General features: G+C 40.9%; 1 long non-coding RNA gene across 2 annotated transcripts; it reads left to right on the forward strand.

Annotated features, from left to right (window-relative positions):
- The first annotated feature begins 271 nt into the window (after window positions 1–271).
- On the forward strand, window positions 272–26,774 carry LOC138432655 (uncharacterized). Of its 2 annotated transcripts, XR_011253934.1 has the most exons (5): window positions 282–416; window positions 7,359–7,437; window positions 14,874–14,992; window positions 24,537–24,647; window positions 25,175–26,774. It is a non-coding gene; the product is annotated as an uncharacterized lncRNA (long non-coding RNA). The 2 variants fall into 2 exon arrangements; XR_011253933.1 differs by lacking the exon at window positions 7,359–7,437 and having other exon boundaries at window positions 272–416.

Raw genomic sequence — 26,774 nt, forward strand, 5'->3', positions numbered from 1 at the left:
TCTAAGGCTATGGTGACATAGCTACATAAGCAAATCAAAATCTAAGCTTATAAATGTTCCAAGGTTACAAAATTAAAACCACCAAGGACACTCAATTATGAACAACCACTAGCCTTTAAGCTATCACCAATCAGTAACTTCCTTACTTTTCTTCTGCTTTTTCTCTTAAAAAATCCTCTCTCCAAGCTTCCACTACGTTAGTGCTCTTAACCACTTCTGGTTTGGTGCTGCCTGATTCAATCTATTTTTGCTCAAGTAAATGCATAAAAATGTTAATGTTTCAATTTCTCTTTTGGCAGTTTTGACATCAGAAGAGGGAACTGAAGGAAAGTCCCCTCAGTCCGCAGGAGAAATGAACAACCAGGGGAAGCTACTTGCTGAGCCCCTTGAATTTGCTGCACCTTTGGAGGTGCTGGGTAAGTACTTCTCTCCTACCTGTGAGGTTTTTGCATTTTGAACTTTCAGACTTTATTTTAACATTTCTTTTTCCAGACTGGGTCCAGAAACTGGCCAGAGTCAGACTGGGTTCAACTTAGAAACCAGTCTACTTCAACTGGATGCAGATCAGTGTGAAGCCTCGGGTGAATAAAATTTTGTGTTAAGGCTGAGTAAGCAGGTTAACTTTACCAAAGATAATTTTGAATTACGGTGGCCACAGAGAAGAACTTCCAACCTAGATAAACAACTATTTAGGAGGTGCATAGAGAAAATGGGGTCTCAGCCAACTGAAGGTGGAGGGAAATTTCCTTTCCTCCTCTACTGTTTCTGGTGCCCATGATGAGACCCACTGGAACACCCCCACTTGCTGCAGAGCCTGTAAATGGGATTCTGGAAAAACTGGCAGAAGCTAGCAATGGGTGAGAATTCTTAGCAAACTCAGCCCTTCTAGATCTCTATCTATGGTGCCTGGTCAAGAGAAGAAGGTAAAATTTCACATTGTCCTCTCCATTCCAATCAGATTGGCAGGCAGAAAAAATTTTTTTGAGAATAAGGTCTTTGAATTGTGACTTGTAAATCTGCTTTCAGGTAGCCATTGGTTGCCAGTGCTTTCTCTCCCAGGGATAGCTACTACCTTCTTGTTTGCCTCATTTCGTGTCATGAGAACTTGTCTTGGCAACCATCAGGCTGCGGGCAGAAATGTGGGTGGCACCCTATTTGTGGCTAAGGTCTTACTCACTGCTGCCAGCTCTCAGGGAAATCGTCTAAGTCTTTCTTTCCTTTAGCAATCTTGGGGAGTGGCTCTGGATTTAAGAAAACAGTATCTTTTGTACCTCTTTAGGGATGCTTCTTAAGCCCATGGTGTTACTCAGTACTGCCAGAAAAACCTACAAGACATTTGAAAGGATTCTTTAAAGTAATCCTAAGGTCAAAAGTTGGATAAACCAGAAGCTAATATTCAGAGCCTGATAGGAAGAGTTTTTTGGTTTTGTTTTGTTTTGCTTTTGTTCTTTTGTTTTTAAGGCCTTTTCCCCTAAGCTAAAAGAAATTATGTACCCAGAAGGGAAAAAAAAAAAAAACATTCAAAGGCAAATAGCTCTAAATCTAGAATATAGGGATCTTTGGCTTCCATATTAGTTAAAAAGAACTTCTCCTTGACATAAAGAAGCGAGATAAGGCAGTTGGATGGGTCAGGCTTGATATCATTCAAGCAGCAACCCAATTCTTTAAGGAATTAAAAATAACTGTACTTGTCTTAAAAATCAAGTCTTTATAAGAACCAAACTGCTGCTCTAGAGACAATTCAAAGCCCACCTATCCATTTTACCAAACCCAAGTTTCCTCTATTCATCTCAAAAGGCTTAAAGGTATTGTAAAATTCTAGATTTAGGAGCAAAAGTCCTCTTGAAGGAAGCTGAATTATTTCCCTATGTCTTTGAAATGTAAATGTTCTACCCAGTCTTCTCTTGGAATTGAGGACCATCTCTTTGAAAAGCAAACTTCAGGGAAGTAATTCTAAATCAGAAGAGAAAAATAAAAGTGGGGGAAATGCTATTTGGAAACTAAACAAATGAAAAATCTTAAAAATCTTCTCCACAACATTAGTAAAAGTTTAAGCCAACTGAGAAAGTACACTTACGTCATCTGACAGAAATACAATTTGGAGTCAACTATTCCATGGACTATCCACGGGGTCGCAAAGAGTCAGAAATGACTGAGAGACTTCCACCTTTCTTATATAAAGCAGACGTATAATATTTTTCTACCTCTGGACAGTATTGCAAGATTAGTTTCTAGAGAGCTCTATTTAACTGGCTTGATGATAAGCATGGGGAATTCCCTGGTGCTCCAGTGGTTAGGACTCGGAGCTTTCATTGCTGAGGGCCCTGGTCAATCCCTGATAGAGGAACTAAGAGCCCACAAGCTGTAGGCTGTAGCGCAGCATACAAAAAAGAAACACAAACACGCACATATAAATTGAGAAATTAAGTATACTCTCAGAAATATAAACACTAACGCAAATGTTTTTCAACTTCATATGATCTAGGATAATCTTCGGTAAGTAAAAGGTCATTTAGGTTCGAACCCAGGTCTCCTGCATTGCAAGCAGATTCTTAACCATCTGAGCCACCAGGGAAGCCCGTAGGTTTGTTAGTTTAATTAAAATAGGAATATCTTTGGTGTTATCAGCATTCAATGTAATACTCTTACTTTAGGTTACTAAAATTTAAAAAAACAGGCTCTGTTACAGAATTTGTCAACAAGAAATATATCTTAAGATAATGGTGAGCTGTTTAATATTGTATAAAATTTTTATGAGTAATTTAAGCATAATTGTTAAGAACAAGCAAATTTAATAGATTAAGGTAACATAAAAGTTTATAAATGAACTTTTAAAGAACAATTATGCTTTATGGTATACTTACTTTAAAATAGTTTCCAAAATCTTTTTGGTAACTTGAAATCTTAAAGTTATACTGAAATGGAGGGTTAAATGATGGATATTCATCGAATATGTAGATCACTCCAAAATAAGGTAAAGTACTGAAATATTAACTACCGAACATAGGTCTACCTGCTTTGGGGTTATTACAGAGGAACTCAAGATAATTGGATCTGTTAGTAAACACGCTTGTGTTCAGTGGAAAATGATGCTATGAGGGAGCATATGCTTCTAGAAATTATGATATGTATTTATAAATTTGCCATATAAAGAATGTGTTTGTTGCTGGGGTAAAAGACAGTTCATAATTGCTTCCTTCTTATTTTTCACTATAAATTAAGGTTCCTAAGGATTGAGAATTCTAATTAATGTGTAATTAAAACCACTAGAATAATAAGGAAAACAACTCTATGCAAGGAAAGTAAGATGTGTTTTTGGCTAAGAAAAGGTTATGAGGTATGGAGATGCACTTCTGTTAAGAGAAATGAAAGCAATTTTGTTCTAAAATAAAGCTGATTACTTCAGAATGGGGAAAAAAAGAGAACAAAGGACAAAGAACTAAACTAAATGGATATAGAAAGTTGGGAAGAGAGAAAAAGAGATAAAAGTTTACCGTGGGTAGTGAAACTAGCTAAAATTGAATTGTTACCTGTCAAACTTCAATGTGAATCAGCCATAGGTATGTCCCTTCCCTCTTGAATCTCCCTCCCATCTCCCTCCCCATCCCACCCCTCTAGGTTGATACAGAAAACAAAAAATTCTGTAAAGCAATTGTCTTTCAATTAAAAATAAATAAATTCTTTTAAAATTGAATTGTTATTATAAGGATATTTAAAATAAACTTTATTATAGTAATATGCTTATGTAAAACTAAAACTTAATTCTCCTTTTATCTGCTAAAATGACAAAGTTTTCTCCTCTTGATAATAAGAGATTCTGATTTTTCTTTACCTTTTAAGTAATCTACCTAGAGCAAAGATTTTGTGTTTTAATAAAATAATTTCCTGTGATTTATATTGTCTTTATCAGGTCTTTAAATACTTAAAGAAAACTGAGTCTTCTCAATATTAAAAGAGCTAAGTTTTGTTCACAACTATGTAAACTTCTGTATTTGACTTTAAAATCTTTGTCACTTTGGAGAAATAGATAATTAAATATATTGTTTCATAATGATCTGTGATCCTATTTAGCCAAAACCTTTTGATATTTTTGCAAACTTCAAATTCTAAATGAAGTCTTTTTGACCTGGGAGTAATTTCCCCTGGAAAATCTCCAAATATCCAAAAAGAGATATTGAACTAATTAGGCTTATTTTACATGCTATAATACATGGGAAGCATTGTCAAATAAGAAATAATAATTACATTAGATTTGTATGAATATATGATATCAATTTAAGTGTCCTAGAAATATGGTATGTCCTAGTATGTGACCCTATGGACTGTAGCCTGCCAGGCTCCTCTGTACATGGGATTCTCCAGGCAAGAATACTGGAATGGATCACCATGCCCTCTGCCAGGGGATCTTTCCAACCAGGGATTGAACCCCATGTCTCTTTCATCTCTTGCACTGACAGGTGGATCCCACTAGCACCACCTGAGAAGTCCCAGGATAATGTTATCACTCGCAGTTCTAGTGATTATCTTAAAATGTTGTATGTCAAAGAAATAACCAAGTTTTCTTGTCAATAGCATTATAATGAACTCTCATGAGATATTTAACCATGGCCATTTTTAAGTCTTTTATCATTTACATTGTTTCACTCCGAAGCTTTTACAGAAATGCTCCTGAAAAAGTACTTCATCTTTAAGGAGAATCATGGAAGGGACTCTAACAGATAGAGGTTTCTGTTAACTTTCAAATCATAGCACTGAACTGAGTAAGACTTTGCAGAATTCTAATGGAGAAACTCATGGCTTCATAAAACTGGTAACAAAAGAACAAGGTTAACAAGAATTAATTACATGGGACTAAATGAACTGATGAGGATGATTATACTTTTTAAGATCTTTGTTTGAAACACTGTGGTTCTTTGTTTTGTTTTCTCAAATTTTATGAAAACTTTTTCTCTTTTATGCTATTCAGCAAATTGGTAAAAACACATTTTTGTCAAAAAGATGAAATATTTATCTTTTTCTCCCTATCTGATCCCTCTATAATTCAGAAACTCTATTCTTATTTTCATGGCAATACAGTTATATGCATAAGTTCAATAAGAACCTGTTCTCCTTGTAACAGGACACAATTGGAAACACTGGTTATATTACAAAGGCTTTGACTAGAATGTAATATTTGAGAATGTGGATAAATCAGATATGGCCATACAGTTTTAAGGAACTACAGTTGACTTTATGGAGTCAATAAAAGCCTCTTGGGAAAACTGCCCTAGTACTGTGCTTACAGAATACCAGCAGTTTTACCAGATGAGTAAGGAAGGTCACTTTCACGGCATGCCCAGGCACCTCAAGATATTTTGCATACTTCCAAAAGGGAGAATTCACCCAAATCTATAGGTAATTTAGGCAATCAGTTCAGTTCAGTTATTCAGTCATGTCCAACTCTTTGAGACCCCATGGACTGCAGCACGCCAGGCTTCCCTGTCCATCACCAATTCCCACAGCCTGCTCAACCTCATGTCCATCGAGCCAGTGATGCCATTTAACCATCTCATCTTCTGTCATCCCCTTCTCCTATCTTCAATCTTTCCCAGCATCAGGGTCTTTTCAAATGACTCAGTTCTTCGCATCAGGTAGCCAAAGGATTGGAATTTCAGCTTCAGCATCAGTCCTTCCAATGAATATTCAGGACTGATTTCCTTTAGGATTGACTGGTTGGATCTCCTTACAGTCCAAAGGACTCTCAAGAGTCTTCTCCAACACCACAGTTCAAAAGCATTAACTCTTAGGTGCTCAGGTTTCTTTATAGTTCAACTCTCACATCCATACATGACTACTGGAAAAACCATAGCTTTGAGTAGAATGGACTTTAGTTGGCAAAGTAATGTTTCTGCTTTTTCATATGCTGTCTAGGTTGGTCAAAGCTTTCTTCCAAGGACCAAGTGCCTTTTACTTTCATGGCTGCAGTCACCATCTGCAGTGACTTTGAAGCCCCAGAAATAAAGTCTGTCACTGTTTCCATTATTTCCCCATCTATTTGCCATGAAGTGATAGGGCCAGATGCCATGATCTTAGTTTTCTGAATGTTGAGTTTTAAGCCAACTTGTTCACTCTCCTCCTTCTCTTTCATCAAGAGGCTCTTTAGTTCTTCGTCACTTTCTGCCATAAGTTGGTGTCATCTGTATATCTGAGGTTACTGATATTTCTCCCAGCAATCTTGATTTCAGCTTGTGCTTCATCCAGCCCAGCATTTCTCATGATGTACTCTGCATAGAAGTTAAATAAGCAGAGTGACAATATACAGCCTTGACATACTTCTTTCCTGATTTGGAACCAGTCTGTTGTTCCATATCCAGTTCTAACTGTTGCTTATAGGCAATGATTGATGGTAAATCCTTGGCTTGTCTTCTTGGCCTGGAGATGGCTTTAAAAGTCCAATCTAAGATTCCTTGTGAAAAGTTCCAGCAGAGTGTATATGGCCAGTGACCATTCCTACTTCTCTTATGTAAATAATCAGGTCAAGTTTAATGAGACTAAACTTATTCTGCAAACAAATTAGTCTCACTATTATGATTATCTTTACTAGAAATGAAGGTGATCCCTGGAGAAGGAAATGGAAACCCACTCTAGTATTCTTGCCTGGGAAATCCCAGGGACAGAGGAGCCTGGTGGGCTACAATACATGGGGTTGCAAAGAGTCTGAACTATTGAGCAAGCTTGGAATCTAGAAAGATGGTACTGATGAACCTATTTGCAGGGCAGCATTGAAGATGCAGACATACAGAACAGACTTATGGAAACAGTGGGGGAAGGAGACGGCAGGACAAATTGAGAGAGTAGCATTGAAACGTATATATTACCATAGGTTAAATTAGATAGCGTGTGGAAATTTTCTGTATGATGCAGGGAGTTCAGATCAGGTGCTGGTGGGGTGGGATGGGAGGTGGGAGGGAGGTTCAAGAGGGAGGATACATTTTTATACCTATGGCTGAAACCAACAAAATACTGTAAAGCAATTATCCTCCAAAAATTAAAAATAAATAAATTTAAATTAAATATAAACAAAACACAAAAGATGATAGGTAATACATTTTTTAAAAAGCAATGAAGGTGATTACAGAGGGAAAAACAGTATTTCAGCAAAAAATTAAAACACAGTCTTGTGGATATCATATTCTAGCTCTCCTTATTATCTTTGAGGTGTTGTTATATATCTATAAACCAAACTGGATCCTGAATTCTTCTACTTTTCTCAAATATCTGGCTATTGGCACTCTCCCAATAGTTATTGTGGTCTCCCTGGTATACTATGTTCTCTCAAGGCTGTATATTGTTACCCTGCCTATTTAACTTCTATGCAGAGTATATCATATGAAATGCTGAGCTGGATAAAGCACAAGCTGGAATCAAGATTGCCGGGAGAAATATCAACAACCTCAGGTATGAAGATGACACCACCCCTATGGCAGAAAGTGAAAAGGAACTAAATAGCCTCTTGATGAAAGTAACTCAACATTCAAAAAACTAAGATTATGACTTCCAGTCCCATCACTTCATGGCAAATAGATGGGAAGCAATGGAATCAGTGACAGACTTTATTTTCTTGGGCTCCAAAATCACTGTGGATGGTGATTGCAGCCATGAAATTAAAAGACGCTTGCTCTTTGGAAGAAAAGCTATGCCACACCTAGACAGCATATTAAAAAGCAAAGACATCACTCTGCTGACAAAGGTCCATATAGTCAAAGCTATGGTTTTCCAGTAGTCTTGTATGAATGTGAGAGTTGGACCATAAAGAAGGCTGAAAACCAAGAACTGATGCTTTTGAACTGTGGTGCTGGAGAAGACTCTTAGAATCCTTTGGACTGCAAGGAGCTCAAACCCAGTCAATCCTAAAGAAAATCAGTCTTGACTATTCATTGGAAGGACTGATGCTGAAGCTGAAACTCCAATACTTTGGCCACCTGATGCCAAGACCCAACTCATTGGAAAAGACCCTGATGCTGGGAAAGACTGAAGGCAAAAGGAGAAGGGGCAGCAGAGGATGAGATGGTTGGATAGTGTGACTGACTCAATGGACATGAATTTGAGCAAACTCTGGAAGCTAGTGAAGAACAGGGGAGCCTGGAGTGCTACAGTCCATGGGGTCACAGGGAGTTGGACACATCTGAGTGACTGAACAGCAACAAACCAGCAACAGTACTACTATCAGATGGTCTCACTGCACTTGGAAAAACAAACAGGATGGGCAATGAGATGAATAACAAAAACCATTCTCCATGGATCTGACATAATAACCTTAGTTTCACAATGAGACAAGAACAACTTAACTCTGATAGTGACTGACAGTAGAGTTAATATCAATTTTGTGATCAATCTCTCATGTGTGAGAAGATGACAAAGAAGGGGGATATGGTTAAACTAATTTCACAGGGAGGCCATTGGACGGATTTGGTACTAATGCTATGTTGACTATAAAAATCTCTCCCCAGGGGGATGAGATGAATGGAGAGAGTAGCATGACATTTATACTAACATCTGTAAAATAGATAGCCAATCGAAATTTGCTGTATGACTCAGGGAATTCAAACTGGAGCTGTGTAATAACCTAGAGGGATGGGAAAGGTGGGAAGTGGGAGGGAGATTCAAGAGAGAGGGGCATATGTATACCTATGGTTAATTCATCTTGATGTATAACAAAAATCAAATCAATTTTGTAAAACAATCATCAATCAATTAAAAGTAAATAAATATAATTATTTTTAAAAAGAAACCTCTCCCCAAGCTTCTGCTGGTAGAGTATTCCTAAACACTTTTGGTATGGTACTGCCCAAATCAAGTTTTGTTCACATAAAACTCTTAAAATATTTAATATGCTCAGTTTATCTTTTAAAAAATATATATACTTGGTCTTTGACCCCTTTCCTGGCACATAACTCCTAAACTCCTTGGAATTTCTTAAGTCATAACAGTAATAACAGTGTTTTTGTTATCTTAATGAAGTGACTTTTAGACTGCACCTAAGAATGGGGACTCAGTTCAGTTCAGTTCAGTCGTTCAGTCGTGTCTGAATCTTTGTGACCCCATGAATTGCAGCACACCAGGCCTCCCTGTCCATCACCAACTCCCAGAGTTCACTCAGATTCATGTCCATCGAGTCAGTGATGCCATCCAGCCATCTCATCCTCGGTCGTCCCCTTCTCCTCCTGTCCCCAATCCCTCCCAGCATCAAAGTCTTTTCCAATGAGTCAACTCTTCGCATGAGGTGGCCAAAGTACTGGAGTTTCAGCTTTAGCATCATTCCTTCCAAAGAAATCCCAGGGCTGATCTCCTTCAGAATGGACTGGTTGGATCTCCTTGCAGTCCAAGGGACTCTCAAGAGTCTTCTCCAATACCACAGCTCAAAAGCATCAATTCTTCGGTGCTCAGACTTCTTCACAGTCCAACTCTCACATCCATACATGACTACTGGAAAAATTATAGCCTTGACTAGATGGACCTTAGTCGGCAAAGTCAAGAATGGGGACAAGGTGCCCAGAAAACCAACAATATGATTAGAGGATTAGAACTTTCAGCCTCACTCCAGGCCTCTGAGGAGGAAAGAAGAGCTGAAAGTTGAATCAATTGCCAATGACCAATGATATAAGCAATCATGCCTGCATAATGAAGCTTTCACAAACACCCAAAAGGACAGAGTGCAGAGAGCCTGTGGGTTGCTGAACATGTGAGTGCATGGAAACTCCTTGCCCTTTCTCCAAACCTTGCCCTGTGCATTTCTTCCATATGGCTGTTCCTAAGTTACATGCCTTTATACTAAAACAAGAATCTAGAAAGCAACTTTCTCTAAGTTCTGCGAGCTGCTTTAGCAAATTATTCATAATTGAACCCAAAGAATAGGTCATTGGAACCTCTAATCTATAGTTAGTCATTCAGGTACTAAGGCAAATACCTGGACTTGTGACTGGCATCTGAAATGTGTGTGGGAGGACAACCTGTGGGATCTGAACTCTATTTCCACATAGATAGTGTCAGAATTGAGCTGAATTATAGGGCTTCCCTGGTGGGCTCAGTTGGTAAAGAATCTGCCTGCAATGCAGGAGACCTGGGTTCAATCCCTGGGTCAGCAAGATCCCCTGGGGAAGAAAAGGGCAACCCACTCCAGTATTCTTGCCTGGGAAATCCCATGGACAGAGGAGCCTGGTGGGCTACAGCCCATGGCGTCACAAGAGTGGGACACGACTTAGTAACTAGACCACATAGGTCACATAGCTGGTGTCTAGTAGAGGAAAAAAAAAAAAAATTGGAACTGGATGCAGAATCAGGCAACATGAAGGGTGAAAGACAAGGAGAGGTCACAAATAAATCTGAACTTTCTGCTTTGTGAATTTGGATGGATAGGTCTTTCAAACTTACTGAACAAAGGCTCAATCACAGTCACCACACTGCACAACTTGAGGAGACACCATATCCACTTTTTAGTCAACGGCAATGATGCCCTTGATGTTGTGCACAAGCAACAGCCCTATGTGACAAATGATCTCTAGGGAGACAATTAGTTTCCCTAACCTGGGCCTAACTTCTTCCTATCTTCCATTTTCCCCTGGTATACTTGAGGTTGTGATCAGTGACCAACACGCCAAAGCCCAATGCAATCAAATGTTTCATGTTTAGCTGTTCAAGTCAGATTCCACCAAAATCACATCATAAACCTGAGCCTTCAGAAAAACTTTGGGCAAAAAGAAAGTAGAAAGAAAGGATCCGTGTGCACCTGACTCATGTTAGGTATGTTTCAGGGTCATTCACTCTCTCCTCACTCACCACTGTTATCAGGGCAATGCTAGTGTAGCCCAGCACATATGGCCTTCTGGTCACATGGTCTGCTGATGGCAAGAGCCTTGCATGCTGCTTCTTCAGGGCTTCTGTAGCAGGAAGTCATGTTCCATAGAGTCTGATCAGAGGTCCAAGACTGACTCACCCTTTGCATCTAAAGAAGACTAGAGCAAGAGACAAAGACCTCTCCAGGCCTCCTCTGGTGACATCCAGGCAGCCCATATGATGCTGTAGCCCTTAAATAATGATCTGGACACAGCTCCTCCTGGGGTTCCAGTTGTCTAAAGCAGACAGGGACCCATTCCACCCACTAAGTGGCAGCAGGTAGAGGTGTTCACACCTCAGAATGTCACAGTAAATCAGGCAACATTGGGTGCAATCTAGGGACCCTCACTGGCCATTCTGTGGACAGGCAAACTGTAGCCCCAGCCCAAAGCATGACCCACTGGCAGACCAACGTCTGTGAAGCAGGGAAACCTAAAAGAGCCAAGCCCTGGGTTGATAAAGATGAAGTCTTCCTGAACCCAAGCATGATCATGTAGGTTAAGGAGTAGTTTATAGGAGAGCCATCCTGATGTCTGGTTGGAAAGGCCTGCATTGGAATCCTGCTATGCCTATCGCTAGCTTGGATGAGATTCTCAAGCTTTCTATGCCTCAGTGTTCTCATCTGTAAGATGAGGATGATAATAATTGTTTTTATCATAGAAGGCAATGCGAGGACGGAAAGCATGAAACATATGGAGCACTTAACTTAGGTCAGTGCCTGCCATGGTAAGTACCTAATAATGTTTAGTATTATTACTCTGTTAGAACAGGAGTCTGACACTTACTGCTCTCAGGCCGTCAAGAGCATTGACAGGTTGCAGTCCCTGCCTTCTTCTCTTAGGCTCCACAGTTTGTGAAGTAAGATACCAACAGCATTTGTCACAAAAGGCTTATGGTGAGGAATAAGACTCTCAAATCCTGCCTTATTGGCAGGCTATAGTTTTAACATTTAAATGGCCTGAACATTTTTCATTCCTCCAATATACTGTCTACATGGACAGCTGTGTGGGGTCAAGAAGTTTTCCACCTCTGTGGGCCTCAGCTTACTTGAATATAAACCAAAAATTCTCTGAGGTCCCTTCCAGCAATAACATTCTGAGCCTGTGACCCCAGGCCTGCATAAAACTGGCCAGGGTATCTTTACACTTTTGTGTAAAGTTCCTTTTTTTACCACTGAGGCTCTTAGCTCATTTCTGATAATCAGTGTTTCAATAATAAAGTCAGAATAATCCTCTAAATTTACAAATGTGATAGCAAAAGAAAAAGAAAAATACCTCTGAATGGTAAAATACTTGCCAATGGGTATTTCTAACACATCACAGTTTGTCTTATAACTAGGCAACAGTCACTGTAACCCCACCCACCTCATTGAGAAATCAAGAGGTTATAAAGCATATTTTATAAATAAAAATATGCAGACATTGTACCAAGGACTGATCTCTAGCTCTGCAGGGTCCTACAACAAAGAATTACAGTATTCCAGGGTGGCAGAGAACTTTAAAATCCATCTTGTCTGGCCATCTATCTGATACCGTATCCCTGCCAGAAGCATCTACTCTGTGTTTAAACACCTTCAGTGATGAGAAACTCAATCTTTAGTATTAGTTTTTTTCATCTGTGCAACAAGGGACCAGCCCCACAGCTAGGTGCTGGTAATACAGGAAGAATCCCTGTCCTCAAGAGCTTATAGTCTTGATGGAAATACAGATGAATAAATGAATACAGTGAGATATTATACTGAGCTTAATTAATCTCTGTGGTTTCCTTTTCCAATGGTGTTATTTCCTTCAATAACAGTCAAAGATTTTTACACATCCTTGATGAAAATGAGGAGTATTACAGCAGAAATGCTAATAGACAGATCTGGTCAAAACTTTAATTTGGGGATATTCAATGTAGGTTCACAGAAGAAACAATAGTTTGAAAGCCAAACAATTTTGATTCATACAGTCTAGACTCTGCCAAGGGAAGAAAAGGCTCTTGAAAACTAAGAGCTATTTCCCAAGACAGCAAGGTGGACATCAGTGGTTCTCAAACTTTAATGTACATCAGAATCACCTGGAGGGCCTATGAAAACACAGGTTGCTTGTTCAGTTCAATTCAGTTCAGTTCAGTCACTCAGTCGTGTCCAGCTCTTTGTGACCCCATGAATTGCAGCACGCCAGGCCTCCCTGTCCATCACCAACTCCCGGAGTTTACTCAAACTCACGTCCATCAAGTCAGTGATGCCATCCAGCCATCTCATCCTCTGTCGTCCCCTTCTCCTCCTGCCCCCAATTCCTCCCAGCATCAGGGTCTTTTCCAATGAGTCAACTCTTCGCATGAGGGGGCCAGAGTACTGGAGTTTCAGCTTTAGCATCATTCCTTCCAAAGAACACCCAGGACTGATCTCCTTCAGAATGGATTGCTTGGATCTCCTTGCAGTCCAAGGGACTCTCAAGAGTCTTCTCCAACACCACAGTTCAAAAGCACCAATTCTTCGGTGCTCAGATTGCTGGTACTCACCCACAATTTCTAATTCAATAGGTCTGAGTACTGACACTGTTAAAACCTTACAGAGTAGGTAACACTGTTGCTACTGATCCAGGGACACTTGGAAAACCATTAGAGTTGTGTTTAGACATTTGACAGTGGATTGGAAATAGATCCCAGTCTAAGGACTGAGAGAAACTAAATTATCTCCACCTGGACTGGGAAACAAGCTAGAGATGAAGTAGAAGGCTACACCTGGGAAAGGGTGGCACTTGCTGAGAAGAGGAATTGGACTCAGGATCATTTGGAAAAAGTGGAGTCAACATTGAGAAACTTTTCATTATTGCACACCAAAAGCATCAGGGGAGCCAGGAGGGAGCTAAGCTCATGCATACAGATCACCTATTGCCATTTCAGCAAGCTGCTGCGTGTCACTCATGGGAAGGATAACATAAGCTGCTTTTCCCACTGCTGTGTGGTTAGTACCCACTACTGACTGCTATGTCAGGTCACCATAAGATGGTCTAGAAGAAAGGCCCATTCCATGGGTGATCTGTATTAGTTTCTTGGGGCTACCATGACAAATTACTGCAAGTGGGGTGGTTTAAAACAACAAAAATTAATTCTTACACTTTGTAGTTAAGGTATCAGAAGGCCAATGCTCCCCCTAAAGACTCTTGGGAAAGAAACTTCCTTACCTTTTTTAGCCTCTAGAGGCCTGAGGCATTCCTTGGCTTTTGGGAACATAACCTTAATCTCTGCCTCCATCTTCACATGGCCTTCTTCTCTGCGTGTGTCTCTCTGAGTCCTCTCCTCTTCTTATGAGAACACCACCAGTCATTGGATTTGCTAAGTCTCTTCAGTCGTGTCTGACTCTGTGTGACCCCATAGACACATCACACCATAGACATAGCCCACAAGGCTCCCCCATCCCTGGGATTCTCCATGCAAGAATACTGGAGTGGGTTGCTATTTCCTTCTCCAATGTATGAAAGTGAAAAGTGAAAGTGAAGTCGCTCAGTCATGTCCGACTCCTAGTGACCCCATGGACTACAGCCTACCAGGCTCCTCCATCCATGAGATTTTCCAGTCAAGAGTACTAGAGTGGGTTGCCATTGCCTTCTCTGGATTTGGGGCCCATCTAATCTAGTAGGAGAGCTTCCCAGGTGGCTCAGCAGTAAAGAATTCACTTGCCAAGCAGGAGACGTGAGCTCGATCCCTGGATTAGGAGATCTCCTGGAGAAGGGCATGGCAACTCATTCCAGTATTCTTGCCTGGAGAAGCCCCTGGACAGAGGAGCCTGGTGGGCTACAGTCCATGGGGTCACTAAGAATCAAACATGACTGAAGTGGCTAAACAACAATAATAACAAATCCAGTATGGTTTCATCTCAACTAATTATACCAGTAAAGACTCTATTTCCAAATAAGGTCACATTCTAAGTTGCACGTTTTTGAGTGATACTATTCAATCCACTATAACTATCATTCAAACTACCATTACTGAACTTCATTCTCCCTTTTCAACAGATCAGAACATTCACTAGCCCCTTGAAATAGCTTGAAATAGAAGGCATCTTGACATCCAGAGAAATGACTGAGTGGCAGGGAAGTCTCCTGAGCCTGCACTTGAGTGGGAGTGGTTGGTGGTAAGTCCCACAATTACATAATATTGATAGAAGATAATGGGTTATGATGAGGAAATCTAGGATGCCATAGGAAAATAAAAGTTAGACACCAAACACAGATTTGGGTGTTAAGCAACATTTCCCAAAGTTTGAAATGTCTAAGGTGAGACCTGAAAGACAAGCAGGAAATGGTCCAATGAAGATCTGGTGGGAAGAGAGACATTAAAGAAGAGTGTTCTAGATGTGAACAATGGCTCAGAAGTGACAGAAATATGATTCACTACAGGAGCACAAAGATATTCAAAATGGCTGAGCTGTAAAGTGGTGCAAGAGCCTGGGAGGGAGAGCATCTGGGACTAAATTCTGAGCCCCTGTCTTTTATCTCTTAGAGCCACACAGAAAAATTCTAACCATTCTTCAACTTTGGAGTGGTTATGCATTTAAAGACAGGTATATTGTTGACACACTGATACCATACTCACAGAAAACTAGTCAATCTAATCACACTAGGACCACAGCCTTGTCTAACTCAATGAAACCAAGCCATGCCTGCAGGGCAACCCAAGATGGGTGGGTCATGGTGGAGAGGTCTGACAGAGCGTGGTCCACTGGAGAAGGGAATGGCAAGCCACTTCAGTATTCTTGCCTTGAGAACCCCATGAACAGTATGAAAAGGCAAAATGATAGGATACCAAAAGAGGAATTCCCCAGGTCAGTAGGTGCCCAATATGCTACTGGAGATCAGTGGAGAAATAACTCCAGAAAGAAGGAAGGGATGGAGCCAAAGCAAAAACAATACCCAGTTGTGGATGTGACTGGTGATAGAAGCAAGATCCGATGCTGTAAAGAGCAATATTGCATAGGAACCTGGAATGTCAGGTCCATGAATCAAGGCAAATTGGATGTGGTCAAACAAGAGATGGCAAGGGTGAACGTCGACATTCTAGGAATCAGTGAACTAAAATGGACTGGAATGGGTGAATTTAACTCAGATGACCGTTATATCTACTACTGTGGGCAGGAATCCCTCAGAAGAACTGGAGTAGCCATCATGGTCAACAAAAGAGTCTGAAATGCAGTACTTGGATGCAATCTCAAAAACGACAGAATGATCTCTGTTCGTCTCCAAGGCAAACCATTCAATATCACAGTTATCCAAGTCTATGCCCCAACCAGTAATGCTGAAGAAGCTGAAGCTGAAGCTGTAGGTCTTATGAAGACCTACAAGACCGTTTAGAACTAACACCCAAAAAAGATGTCCTTTTCATTATAGGGGACTGGAATGCAAAAGTAGGAAGTCAAGAAACACCTGGAGTAACAGGCAAATTTGGCCTTGGAATGCAGAATGAAGCAGGGCAAAGACTAATAGAGTTTTGCCAAGAAAATGCACTGGTCATAACAAACACCCTCTTCCAACAACACAAGAGAAGACTCTACACATGGACATCACCAGATGGTCAACACCGAAATCAGATTGATTATATTCTTTGCAGCCAAAAATGGAGAAGCTCTATACAGTCAACAAAAACAAGACCAGGAGCTGACTGTGGCTCAGATCATGAACTCCTTATTACCAAATTCAGACTGAAATTGAAGAAAGCAGGGAAAACCGCTAAACCATTCAGGTATGACCTAAATCAAATCTCTTATGATTATACAGTGGAAGTGAGAAATAGATTTAAGGGCCTAGATCTGATAGATAGAGTGCCTGATGAGCTATGGAATGAGGTTCGTGACACTGTACAGGAGACAGGGATCAAGACCATCCCCATGGAAAAGAAATGCAAAAAAGCAAAATGGCTGTCTGGGGAGGCCTTACAAATAGCTGTGAAAAGAAGAGAAGCAAAAAGCAAAGGAGAAAAGGAAAGATATAAGCATCTGAATGCAGAGTTCCAAAGAAGAGACAAGAAAGCCTTCTTCAGTGATCAATGCAGAGAAATAGAGGAAAACAACAAAATGGGAAAGACTAGAGATCTCTTCAAGAAAATGAGAGAAAAAAAAAAAGAAAATGAGAGATACCAAGGGAACATTTCATGCAAAGATGGGCTCGATAAAGGACAGAAATGGTATGGACCTCACAGAAGCAGAAGATATTAAGAAGAGGTGGCAAGAATACATGGAAGAACTGTACAAAAAAGATCTTCACGACCCAGATAATCATGATGATGTGATAACTAATCTAGAGCCAGACACCTTGGAACGTGAAGTCAAGTGGGCCTTAGAAAGCATCACTAAGAACAAAGCTAGTGGAGGTGATGGAATTCCAGTTGAGCTGTTTCAAATCCTGAAAGATGATGCTGTGAAAGTGCTGCACTCAATATGCCAGCACATTTGGAAAACTCAGCAGTTGCCATAGGACTGGAAAAGGTCAGTTTTCATTCCAATTCCAAAGAAAGGCACTGCCAAAGAATGCTCAAACTACCGCACAATTGCACTCATCTCACATGCTAGTAAAGTAATGCTCAAAATTCTCCAAGCCAGGCTTCAGCAATATGTGAAGCGTGAACTTCCTGATGTTCAAGCTGGTTTTAGAAAAGGCAGAGGAACCAGAGATCAAATTGCCAACATCCGCTGGATCATGGAAAAGGCAAGAGAATTCCAGAAAAACATCTATTTCTGCTTTATTGACTATGCCAAAGCCTTTGACTGTGTGGATCACAATCAACTGTGGAAAATTCTGAAAGAGATGGGAATACCAGACCACCTAACCTGCTTCTTGAGAAGTCTGTATGCAGGTAGGAAGCAACAGTTAGAACTGGACATGGAACAACAGACTGGTTCCAAATAGGAAAAGGAGTATGTCAAGGCTGTATATTGTCACCCTGCTTATTTAACTTATATGCAGAGTACATCACGAGAAATGCTGGACTGGAAGAAACACAAGCTGGAATCAAGATTGCCGGGAGAAATATCAATAACCTCAGATATGCAGATGACACCACCATTATGGCAGAAAGTGAAGAGGAGCCAAAAAGCCTCTCGATGAAAGTGAAAGAGGAGAGTGAAAAAGTTGGCTCAACATTCAGAAAATGAAGATCATGGCATCCGGTCCCATCACTTCATGGGAAATAGATGGGGAAACAGTAGAAACAGTGTCAGACTTTATTTTTTTGAGCTCCAAAATCACTGCAGATGGTGACTGCAGCCATGAAATTAAAAGACGCTTACTCCTTGGAAGAAAAGTTACGACCAACCTAGATAGTATATTCAAAAGCAGAGACATTACTTTGCCAACTAAGGTCTGTCTAGTCAAGGCTATGGTTTTTCCTGTGGTCATGTATGGATGTGAAAGTTGGACTGTGAAGAAGGCTGAGCACTGAAGAGTTGATGCTTTTGAACTGTGGTGTTGGAAAAGACTCTTGAGAGTCCCTTGGACTGCAAGGAGATCCAACCAGTCCATTCTGAAGGAGATCAGCCCTGGGATTTCTTTGGAAGGAATGATGCTAAAGCTGAAACTCCAGTACTTTGGCCACCTCATGAGAAGCGTTGACTCATTGGAAAAGACTCTGATGCTGGGAGGGATTGGGGGCAGAGGAGAAGGGGACGACAGAGGATGAGATGGCTGGATGGCATCACGGACTCGATGGACGTGAGTCTGAGTGAACTCCGGGAGATGGTGATGAACAGGGAGGCCTGGCGTGCTGCGATTCATGGGGTTGCAAAGAGTTGGACACAACTGAGCGACTGAACTGAACTATTGTTATCCCTAAATTTTATCTTTTCCCCATTAAATATACTTAATTCCTCCAAATATTTTTCATATACTTTGGAATCTCATCTCATCACTAACTATCCTGGCTGAAGTCCTCCAAACCCACTCCAGCTTGCCTATATCTCTTTACATAAAACCCTGAAATGGAAGAAAATACTCCAACCGAATACCATAGGATCAACTCTTTGACCTTAATGATCAATGTTGACTGACTATACCTTTCTTTCCTAGACCTAGGCATCAAGTTGGAGCAGGTTTTTGAGACAGAGGCTGCTATTTAGTTCAGTTCAGTCACTCAGTCATGTCCAACTCTGCAACCCTATGGACTGCAGCCTTCATGGAGCTTACAGTCTAATGAAGAAGATACTAAATAATTACATGCATACAGGGAGCTATTCAATTCAGTTCAGTTGCTCAGTTGTGTCCTACTTTTTGTGACCCCATGTACCGCAGCATGCCAGGCCTCTCTATCCATCACCAACTCCCAGAGTTTAATCAAACTCAAGTCCATCGAGTCATCCAACCATCTCATCCTCTGTTGTCCCCTTTTCCTCCTGCCCCCAATCCCTCCCAGGATCAGGGTCTTTTCAAATAAGTCAGTTCTTTACATCAGGTGACCAAAGTATTGGAGTTTCAGCTTCAGCATCAGTCCTTCCAGTGAATATTCAGAACTGATTTCCCTTAGGATTGACTGGTTGAATATCTTTGCAGTTCAAGGGACTCTCAAGAGTCTTCTCCAACACCACAGTTCAAAAGCATCAGTTTTTCGGTGCTCAGCTTTCTTTCTAGTCCAACTCTCACATCCATACATGACTACTAGTAAAACCATAGCTTTGACTAGAAAGACCTTTGTTGGCAAAGTAATGTCTCTGCTTTTTAATATGCTGTTTAGGTTGGTCACAGCTTTTTTTCCAAGGAGCAAGTGTCTTTTAATTTCATGGCTGCAGTCACCATCTGCAGTGATTTTGGAGCTCAGTTAGAGACTGCTAACTGAGCTTCAATATCCACTATTACTCTTCTTCTTAGTGATAATAAAACCACCAACACCCCAGTTTTAGCTGAGTACATGGCTGTCTAGCTGAAGACTTACATCCCTGCCTTCCTTGTAGCTGAGTCTAGTCTCGTGGTTATGTTCTGGTCCATAAACTAATTTTTAACAAACCATTTACTCTTGTCTTCCTTCTTCCTCTGCCCTAGTCGCTGAGAACAGGGATAACTATAGCAGCTTTGTGCCCAGAGATGAAAGCACCATATTGAAGATAGCAGGGCAGACCAGCCCACCTGGGTCTCTGGATGATTTCCTGAGGTAGAAAGCAGTCTACCCACCCTAGACAGCCCATCCACCTTTGGGCTATTAGATAAGGTAGAAAGAAACTGCTATAATCTTTTGAGTCACTGTAACTAATGCAAGAGCCATCCTCATGGGGCCCCTATTGATGCAGATTGCTTTCAGTATAAATGCAGATTTAGGCATTCATCTACCCATCCATCCATTCAGTAAAGGCATTGAATGTCTATTAGGTTTTAGAGGCTATGTATTCTGAACCTTCAGAGAAGGCAATGGCACCCCACTCCAGTACTCTTGCCTGGAAAATCCCATGGACCGAGGAGCCTGGAAGGCTGCAGTCCATGGGGTCGCTGAGGGTCGGACACGACTGAGCGACTCTTCACTTTCACTTTTCACTTTCATGCATTGGAGAAGGAAATGGCAACCCACTCCAGTGTTCTTACCTGGAGAATCCCAGGGACAGGGGAGCCTGGTGGGCTGCTGTCTATGGGATCACACAGAATCAGACACAACAGAAGCGACTTAGCTGCAGCAGCAGCATTCTGAACCTTATACATGGTGGTATCAATTTTCCTGGGATGGGCAATGCATTGCTCTTTGTTTACAGTCTTTACTGTTATAACACTAGGGACTCTCTGGTCTATGTTAGTTTTTTCAACTCCTTGTTAACCTTTATAACATTGTCTACTCTGTGACAGATGCCTTATCTGGGATATCCCCTTCAGTTCTCATAACAACTTTATGAGAAAGATAATTGTTATTCTCATTATTTAACCTTTTTCTTAAAAATTGACTTTTATTTCCTAAAGAATGAGCAAATAATACCATAGGAGACTGGGAGAGATTTCTAACATTTTCTAAGCAGTAAAGAGTGACAGAACAATACCTTTATCAAAGACCTTTCAACACTGCTCTGATGTATCTTCTCAAATTCAGTCTTTCAAACAACAGCCTTCTGCTCTGTGGGAAAAAACATGGTTTGCTAGAGAAATCTCGCACAGTAAGGAGATTCATACTGTGCATTTAAACATTAAAGTCCCTGACAAAGACCTGTAGAAAAGAGACCTGTTTGAGTTGATTTAATACAATGTTTCCCAAATGAACCTGACTATGAGACCCTGTTTTCAAGTCATGCTATTAACTTCCCTCAGAACTTTGAGGAAGAGGTGCTCATAGCCATAACTGCAATGCAATGAGATAGGAAGTTTCTTTTTCCTCTGTTTTGATTCCCCATCACTGCCGAGTGTTACACCTGATTGATGATATCCTTCCAAGAAAAATTATATTCTTTTAAAGTTCAAGCAATGCTTTACAAAAAAGTGGAATTTCAGGCAACATCAAAGAGAAAACCATTTTTCTTTGAGAATTTCTTGGATTCCTCAAATTTTACCTGGAATGCTGCCACCATATCTGTTCTGCTGACCTTCTAAGGAAAGAGAAGGACAAGATTTACTGTTAGAGGATTAAGCACTTAGAAACAACAGTGACTTCTTCATGAGGCAATATGCTAATGTAACAATTTAGGGGGTTTGAATTTGAATTTCAAGACCATTACAGCAAGTGTGACTCAGCAGTGTGATATAGTTCAGTCAAATTGGGGAAATGGGAATTGATTCTTTTACAGGTGAAGAAATTGAGTCAGGGGACAATGAAAGGTCATCTGTATTAGGGAAATTCCCAAGCAGGTTGTAAATCTTCTGTTTCTAAAGGAGCTTTCTGGATATAGCATTCAGTCCTTATACAAATTTTAAAAAGAGAGCATAGAACCAGCTCAAAACAAGTAACTGTAAAAACAAGGAGCTGATGGTTGGAGAGGCTGGAAAGCTGGTGAGTGCCCTCTGCCCTCTCCACCCTTCCGGAAATGAAAATGATTGCAGCACAAACGCATGGTCATTAAACAGCAGGCCTGATGAAGGGCAGACTTTTTTGGCCCTGTCTGCAATGCCAGGGACCTTGCTCCAGTGTTGTCATGGGGAAGTTATTGTCATCCTCCTGGCAACGGGTTACCTAGGTGAATACCAAACAGCCTCACCTGGCCCAGTAAGAAGTGGGCCCAGGCTGCTCGCCGTCCCCAGGCTGCTTTGCCTGCCCTCTCCTTTCACTTTCTCACTCCCTCAGCCACACCACTGCCTTTAAGAGACACAGCATTCATTCTTGAGCACACAGACACTATAGAAGTTTATCTGCATGAGAGGTGGCGTGGGGCAGTATTCATAGCCCTTTTCTACTTCTGACTTTCAAAGTTTCAAAGTGTGGCTATGGGCACATTTGACATGTGACCTGGGCAGTCATGCCCATTCGCATCAACCTACAACTAAAATGAGAAGGGCTCTCAGAAGAAACACCCCTTTCCACCTATTTTTACTGAATGCCCCAGTGCCATAATTAAAACAAATTACAAACATAAGAAATACCTTCGGTGATGATCAAAATCTATATCACAAAGTGAAATGAAGCTCTAAGCCAATTAAGCTGTGAATTTGATCGATTAGCTATATATAGATAAATGAAACAATTCAGTTCCAGCAAATTCTCCATCACTCATAAGGATTTAGCAACACTACTCAGCAAAGGATTTTTGCTCAAATTGTAGTGTCATCTCAATTCCATGTTCTTCCTGTGTTGACAAGGCTTTCAGGTGTGGAGACCAGACAGAATGTGATGATTCCAAGGTCTAGCCCCACCTCACTAGCCCTGAGAAAGGCACTGACCTAGTTTCCATCTAGCGTCTCTCCTGCAGGGCCCCAGATAGCCCAGGGCTAAATGGTGAGCATTTTCAACATTGCTTAGGGTAAGGTCTGAACCCTCATGAGAATCTGTTTAGACCTATGTATCCTAGAAGGATCCAAGGGGTCCTTCCCTGGATCCCTTGTCCTTTGGTAAAGTGCCCTAAGTTCCCTTCCACCACTGAACCAGATTCAGAAGGATAAGGTTAGTGGGCTGAGCAATCCTTCCCTCATCCTATCTTTGGTGTCTGTATCTACTTCTAAGAAATTCAGGTAGGCAACACAGTACTATGATCATCTAATGTAAAAACTTACTGACTGGAAGAAATTCCCTTGGTGACAAGGAGATGTAGGAGAAAGAGCAGTGATTTCTTTATAAGTCAGAAGACCTGTGTCTGAAAGCAATAAGCAATGGACTACATGATCTTGAGCAAGTCACTCCACCTTGCTGGGCCTCCATTTCCACATCTATTCACTATCTGTAGGCCACGCATGCTGTTAAAGTAGGATCACAAAAGCAGCAGAAACAATATTTCTCTGGCTCTAACTCATTGTAAAATCCTCTCCCTGGCCTCATTTTAGGAGTTTCTAAACAGTTTCTCATTCGCATTCAAAATAAGTCCTCTCCACTGCAACATTATGTCATTTAAGCTCACAAAACCCTATGAGACAAGTAACACCCAATTGAAAGATAAGGAAATTAGGACTCAAAGAGATGAAAACACTTGCCTCAAACCACACAGCTAATGTGTTGCTAAGCAGGAGCTAGAACACAGATCTGACTTTGGAAGACTTTGCTCTTTCTGGAATATCTAACTGGTAAGGTTGGAAAGAAAATTCATTGATTTTTAAACATATTTTTAAAAAGCAAAACTTGTATTTCTCCTAGCATGACTTCTTTTCATAGTAGTCAGGACACTTGATTCTAACCTTCTCCTAACTAGCCAAGTGACCCTGAATAAGTTACATCCTCTGAGATTCTGTTACCTCTATGTATTGGAAGTGTTGGACTTAGATCAGTTTCTCCCAGAAGCTTAGCTTGTTAAAATACAGCTTTCCAGGTCTTTCTCCTGACAAACTGAATGGGGCTTTCTGAGTTTAAGCACAGAAATACGTATTTTAACAAGCTCCCTGAGCTATTCTAATTCAGGATAAGCATTGGACTGGAATCGGGAATCATCATACTAGACAACCTATGATCTATCTTTCCTATCTACCAGTCACTTATGTGGTGAGTTCACAAGCTCGTAGTCAAGGGGCAGCCACCATTGGACTTCAGACATGTCTGGATGATGTGCATAAGACACCGGAGATGGTGAGCCACCAGGGATTGGTCTGCATGAGGTTTGGACCAGACCCAAGGAAAAGAGAAATGGGGAGAAGCAGTATGAGTATTAGAGATTGGTCCCTGCACCCAGCCCGAAGGAGTAGGGTCTGAACTCCAGAGAAAATTTCTGCAAACAGCAAGGGCTGGCTTCACATTATGTCATCTCAGGAACTTAAAAAAGGACTGTTGCCTGGGTCCCAACTCCAGATCCTTACATAATTGGTTTGGGATATGTGCCTGAACCTTGGAATATTTTAAAAGCTTCCCAAGTAATTCCATTTTGAAGTTAAGGTTGAGATTTTGCACACGGGACACAAAGCCCTCAAAATGAGATGACTGTATGTTATAGACTTTATATGTTATAAAATGATTGAAGATTGATATTTCAAGGACCCTCTTGATGAGTTCACAAAGAAAAATAATCATACCTTGGGTTTAAAAACAACTGAGACTCAACACAAAACTTCTTTATTACGTTTTTGGGGTCAAGCTTAACACCTGTTTCGTTTCAGTTTCGTTACAGCTCTGCCTGTAAGTTTGGTTGCATATAAAGGATTCAGTCTCCAGGCGTTTGAGTTACATGAAGCCCATCCTAACTGACTGAATTTTTCTCCTTCACTGAAGTGAGTGAATTGATCTGTTGTTTTGTCACTGCCTAGCTAAAGCCAGTGGGAGGGTGCCAGTTATCATTTGGAGAAAAGGTATCATTTTGAAGTACCAGAGACAGCAAATGAATTGTGTTCATGAAATAGATGTTTCACTCTACTTTTTAATTTGCTCCTGTTTGAGTTAACTGAGAGTTTCATCTTTATTTTTAAAGAATGACATTTACACAGCCGCTGAAACTGCCAATCTGTTACATAAACAGCCTCCTTTTCCAAAAGGCTGGCGCCGCCTGGAGGCCAAATATGTGCAGCGCTTTGTATTTCTGTTCAGAAGGAGCCTCTTCCAAGTGTTGCTTCTGACTTCAGTCACAAGAAGTTAGGCTCAAGTGAAGCAAATTGGATTTTGCATAGAGCAAAGTTTCCTAAGCAAGGGCGGGGACACCAGAATGACATTTCAAAGTCAGACTGAAGTGCAGTGACAGGGCTGGGGAGACCTGAAACAAAGAAGCTTCTTGCTGACAACAAAATTCTCTCTTTGGAAACAGGCACTGGGATAAAGAGCTTGGCCAGTGACTTTGCACATGGTGATCTGAGTTTGCTACCTATACACCCATGGAGGAGCCTAGACCTTCTGAAGCTGAACCAGGGTTAAAATCTGAAAGTCTCACAAGTTGGTCTCACAAAGCCACAATATAGCAGCCCATAAAACCAATGTTTTTCAGAGCTTGGTTTACACATCACTTACATTGGCATCACTGTAGGTACCTGTTTAAAATGTTATTTCCTGGTGCCCACCGCATACCCAAAGAACCAGAATTTGTTGGTGTGGGGCTCTAAAAGCTAAATTTTAACATGGTGTCCAGGGTTTAGTTCTCACCAAATCCAGGAGCAGCTGTTGAAAGCCCTTGGGTGGCTTGGGCTCTCTTTTGGTAGAACATGGCTTTTCAAATGAGGAAGAAACCATGTGTTCATGGCTGATCAGAGCTCTTCATTTCACACACATACCTGGCACTGACCTTTCTGGGCAGCCTTCTTACCAGACACCCCTCAACCAGGGCTATACCCTGCCAGCCTTCCCCACTGTCTCAATAGAAACTGACTAGATCAAACCCTTTGAATCAAATTATCAGCCAACTAATTTGATCCAAGAGTCCTTACTGATTCATGCTAATTAGCAAGGTCTAGTCCCTGGTTCTGAAACCTTAGCGTGCAATAGAGTCACCTGAAGCACTAGTTAAAACTCTGATTACTGTAAATTGGTACAACCACTTGGAGAGCAGTATGGAGATTCCTTAAAACAGGGGTCCTCAACCTCCAGGATCTAATGCCTGAGGATCTGAGGTGAAGCTGATGTAACAATAATAAAAATAAAAAGCACAATAAATGTAATGCATCTGAATCATCCCAAATCCATCCCATCCACCCAAGTCTGGAAAAATTGTCTTCCATGAAACCAGTCCCTGATGCCAAATAGGTTGGGGACCCCTGCAAAACACTAAAAACAGAGCTACATATGACCCAGCAATCCCATTCCTAGACATATACCCAGAGAAAACCACAATTCAAAAAGATAAGTGAACCCAACGTTCACTTCAGCACTGTTTGCAATACCCAGGACACAGAAGCAGACTAAATGTCCATCAGCAGAGGGATGGATGGAGAAGATATGGTGCACATGTACAATGAAATACTACTCACCCATGCAAAAGAGCAAAATAACGCCCCTTGCAGCAATATGAATAGACCTAGAAATCGTCAGCTGAGTGGTCAGAGAGAGAAAGACAAATACATGATATTGCTTATATATTGAATCTTAAAAAATGGTACAAATGAACTTACTTACAAAACAGAAATAGAGTCACAGATGTAGAAAACAAACCAGGGGGAAAGCAGGGGATGATAAACTAGGAGATGGCGATTGACATATACATACTACTATACATAACATCGATAACTAATAAGAATCTACAGCATAGCACAGGGAACTCTACTCAATTCTCTGCCAATGGCCTATATGAAAAAGTAATCTTAAAAAAGAGTGGATACATGTATGTGTACAACTGAGTCACTTTGCTGTACAAGTGAAACTAACATAACATTGTGAATCAACTATACTGCAATAAAAATTAAAAACAAACCAAAAAA

Source organism: Ovis canadensis, chromosome 2, assembly GCF_042477335.2.
Source record: "Ovis canadensis isolate MfBH-ARS-UI-01 breed Bighorn chromosome 2, ARS-UI_OviCan_v2, whole genome shotgun sequence".
In the NCBI taxonomy this organism is placed as follows: Eukaryota; Metazoa; Chordata; class Mammalia; order Artiodactyla; family Bovidae; genus Ovis; species Ovis canadensis.